General features: G+C 40.3%; 1 pseudogene; it reads right to left on the minus strand.

Annotated features, from left to right (window-relative positions):
* Positions 1 to 3,288: 3,288 nt before the first annotated feature.
* Positions 3,289 to 4,330, minus strand: LOC119350529 (annotated as a pseudogene).
* Between the last annotated feature and the right edge of the window lie 425 nt (positions 4,331 to 4,755).

Raw genomic sequence — 4,755 nt, forward strand, 5'->3', positions numbered from 1 at the left:
CACGAAGATCTATTTGGGGAGAAAAGTCTCACCCTGGACCGCGTTGTTGTTGATCATTGAAGGAGACATCGAGCCTTGCCGCAACGGCACAGAGGAACTCTCAATGAAAGCACCAATTTCGGTGTCAAAACTGGCGGATCTCGGGTAAGGGGTCCCAATCTGTGCGTCTAAGGCTAATGGTAATAGGAGGCAAGGGACACGATGTTTTACCCAGGTTCGGGCCCTCTCGATGGAGGTAAAACCCTACTTCTTGCTTGATTGATCTTGATGACATGAGTGTTACAAGATTTGATCTACCACGAGATCGTAGGGGCTAAACCCTAGAAGCTAGCCTATGATGATTATGATTGTCCCTATACGGACCAAACCCTCCGGTTTATATAGACACCAGAGGAGGCTAGGGTTTACGCAGAGTCGGTTACAAAGAAGAAGATCTAATATCCGGATCGTCAAGCTTGTCTTCCACGCAAAGGAGAGTCCTATCCGGACACGGGACGAAGTCTTGAGTCTTGTATCTTCACGGTCCAATAGTTTGGCCAAAGTATATAGTCCAGCTGTCCGGATACCCCTAATCCAGGACTCCCTCAACCGCCTCATCGTCGCACTCCTTGCTGGCGACCGCCATCCAATGCTGCTACTTCTTGAGATTGTGTTGGTTTTTCCCTTGAAGAGGAAAGGGTGATGCAGCATAGTAGAGATATGTATTTCCTCAGTTAAGAACCAAGGTTTCAATCCACTAGGAGAAACGCACAAGTCCCCAGTAGATGTACCTACATAAACAATCAAACACTTGCACCCAACGCGATAAAGGTATTGTCAGTCCCTTTACGGTCACTTGCAAATATGAGATCTGCTAGATATAGATAAACTTAAACAAAAGATAAAATATTTATGGGTTCTTTGGTTTATAGATCTGAAAATAAAAGATTATAAAATAGTAGATCGGAAACTAATATGATGGAAAATAGACCCGCGGCCATAGGTTTCACTAGAGGCTTGTCTCTTGAAGGAAAATAATATGATGGATGAACAAATTACTGTCGAGCAATTGATAGAAAAATGCAAAGTTATGATGATATCCAAGGCAATGATTATGCAATATAGGCATCACGTCTGTGTCAAGTAGACCGAGTCCTGCCCGCATCTACTACTATTACTCCACACATCGACCGCTATCCAACATGCATCTAGAGTATTAAGTTCATAAAGAATGGAGTAGCACCTTAAGATGACATGATGTAGAGGAATTAACTCAAGCAATATGATGAAAACCCCATCTTTTTATCCTCGATGGCAACAATGCAATACGTGTCTCGGTACCCCTACTTTGTCACTGGGTGAAACCACACAAGATTGAACCCAAAGCTAAGCACGTCTCCCATTGCAAGAAAACCAATCTAGTTGGCCAAACCAAACCGATAATTCAAAGAGAAATATAAAGATACCAAATCATGCATATAAGAATTCAGAGAAGATTCAAATAATATTCATAGATAAGTTGATCATAAACCCACAATTCATCGGATCTCGTCAAACACACCGCAAAAGAAGATTACATCGGATAGATCTCCAAGAACATTGAGGAGAACATGGTATTGAGAATCAAAGAGAGAGAAGAAGCCATCTAGCTACTAGCTATGGACCCGTATGTCTGAGGTGGACTACTCATGCTTCATCGGAAGGGCAAAAGAGTTGACGTAGATTCCCTCCGTGATCGAATCCCCCTTCGGCAGGATGCCGAAAAAGGCCCCAAGATGGGATCTCACGGGAACAGAAGGTTGCGGCGGTAGAAAAGTGTTTTCATGGATGCTTCCGAGGGTTTTGGAATATATATGTGAATATATAGGAGGAAGATCTAGGTCAGGGAGTCACGGAGGGGCCCACAAGGTAGGGGCATGCCCTCCACCCTTGTCGCCGCCTCGTGTCTCTTCTGACATGAACTCCAAGTCTCCTGGGTGTCTTCTGGTCCAAGAAAAATCATCGTGAAGTTTTATTCCGTTTGGACTCCGTTTAGTATTCCTTTTCTGCGAAGCTCAAAAACAAGGAAAAACAAAAATTGGCACTGGGCTCTAGGTTAATAGGTTAGTCCCAAAAATAATATAAAATAGCATATTAATGCATATAAAACATCCAAAACATTTAATATAATGGCATGGAACAATAAAAAAATTATAGATACATTGGAGACTTATCAAGCATCCCCAAGCTTAATTCTTGCTCGTCCTCGAGTAGGTAAATGATAAAAAAAGAATTTTTGATGTGGAATGCTACCTAACATATTTATCCATGTAATTTTCTTCATTGTGGCATGAATCTTCAGATCCATAAGATTCAAAACAAAAGTTTAATATTAACATAAAAACAATAATATTTCAAGCATACTAATAAATCAATCATGTCTTCTCAAAATACTATGGCTAAAAGAAGCTATCCCTACAAAATCATATAGTCTGCCTACGCTCCATCTTCATCACATAAAGTATTCAAATCATGCACAACTCCGATTTTACCCAAGCAATTGTTTCATACTTTAGTATTCTCAAACCTTTTCAACTTTCACGCAATACATGAGTGTGAGCCATGGACATAGGGGTTGTTTGGTTGGAGATTCAAATTGCCACGCCTAAGGTGAGGTGCTAGCCACACATGTGGCTTGCCATAATGTGTGGCAAAATCAATCTGTTTGGTTGGTAGCCATGCCTTGGGTTAGGTGTGGCAAATTTTGTGTGGCGTGCATTTGGATGGCTTCCACAAATGTTTGGCAAAAGGTTGTGGTTTGCATTTGGTTTCCTGCCACATGTGGTTAATAAGCACATTAGTGCCGGAGTGGTGAGATTACTTGCATTTGTGTTGCAAATCAATCATACTATAACATGCTCCAGTAAATGTAAGAATATTTTGTCACAAAAATAATAACCATAAAAATAACATGGAGCATTTTCTATTAATCCCATCTGTGCAAAATAAGTCACAACCACAAATTCATAATCAAGATAGAAAATAAGATAGATACATGCAAGTTCCAGCCATCATTATAAAGTCAAATAATAGTCATAGCAATAGCACAAGTTCCAGCCAAGTTACATTAAAGTGTTTCACTACACATCAAAAGATCTACTTCCCAAAAGCAATAGTCGTAGCACAAGTTCAACTCCGAAAGGCAGCAAGCAGACACATCACATGTTATCATTTTCCTAAATACCAAAAGTTGCCATCTTCTAAACTTCACAATTTGCTAACTTCTAGACATCACAAGTTAGCAACTAGAGAACTTAACAGGTTGCTCTTCTAAACATGATCTTTGTCAGCAAAGAACTTCCAAACCCATGTTTCAAAAGTTTTGTCACTTGCACTACATAACCAACCACGCAAACCTTCATTGTCCTTGCAAGATAAGTTCACACCAACAATGACTCTTTGATCTATGGTAAGTGGGAGTTCCTCCAACCTCTTCCATAAAGTAGCATAAGGATCAACAACTTGGGGCATTAGAGGAGGAGCGGCAGCATGGGATTGCTGGAGTGACCTCAATGTAGAGTTGATTTCTTTAGCGGACTCCACAAAACGACTCTTGGTTTTTGGTGGCTTCTTAGTGGATGACCTGCTACCTCTTGGGCGCTTCTTACCAACTTGGCTAGTGCTAGATGATGAATTATCACCACCTACAGGTACTGGAGGTCTTTTAGGGACAGTGTGTTGTTGGCAAAGTGTCAGAATCCTCCTCAAGAGGGACCTCACACTGTGGATAGTAGTTAAGGTCATACAACCCTTCATCATTGTCCGAGTCATCAGAATCAATTGTGCATGTATGCTGGTCCATGGCCAAAGAACCATCAGCACTAGTGCCTGTGAATAGCTCATGCATCTCATAGTAGAACTTGATGGGCTTAGAAAGCAAGTGCCTTGCTCTATCCTGCATTATAAGCACACACAAATTAAGATCCTAATTAAATTAGCCGAATTGAGTTTGAAATAGAAACTATAAATTATACGTAGATTGAGGCAAGAATTTTCAGACTCGAAGATAGTTACCACACATCTAATATCATCAAAAACATTGCCACTCTTGCTAATTACGGCGGCAATGTACTTCCAATTTTCTTTGTAGTGCCCGATCAACTTGAGCAAGTGTCACCCCCATAGCAAATTTTCTATTTATAGCATCAACACACTTCATAAGATGATGCTTCCTGAACCTAAATCCTGCATATTGTTCCTTCATATATTCAATGCACCAATCCAACATAAACTTGCTCTGATCATTAGCCCAGGAAATAGTCCTCTCACGAGAGCACCCATCACCATCAGCCTTCCCCTTTCCCTTAGCCATCGTTGTTTCTCATACAATGAGCCATTTTAATTAAAAGATAATAGATGAGGCAAATAAGCATGAAATAACCAAGAATTTTACTGAAGAGAAAATAAGTTATATAAGTTTACATAGGTACAGCCAACATAGTTTCACATGAATCACAAACATAACGACCAAATGTAACAAAATAACACTCATGTTTGATACATAGAAATATGACACAACTCTAGTTTCAAACAAACTGAATGGAACCTAAAATAAAACCCATTAACATCGGCCTTATATACTAACTTCTTAATCATCTTGATCTTGAGCTGCTAAGTTATCCCCCCATATTTTTTGAGCTAGTACATCCCTTTTTTTGAGGAACCATAGTACATCCCTTTTGTGTGCCCATGCCTGGCTCTCCTAGTAAACGTCACGACGGTGTCATCCACTCCGTG

This window comes from Triticum dicoccoides, chromosome 1B (genome assembly GCF_002162155.2).
Source record: "Triticum dicoccoides isolate Atlit2015 ecotype Zavitan chromosome 1B, WEW_v2.0, whole genome shotgun sequence".
NCBI lineage: Eukaryota > Viridiplantae > Streptophyta > Magnoliopsida > Poales > Poaceae > Triticum > Triticum dicoccoides.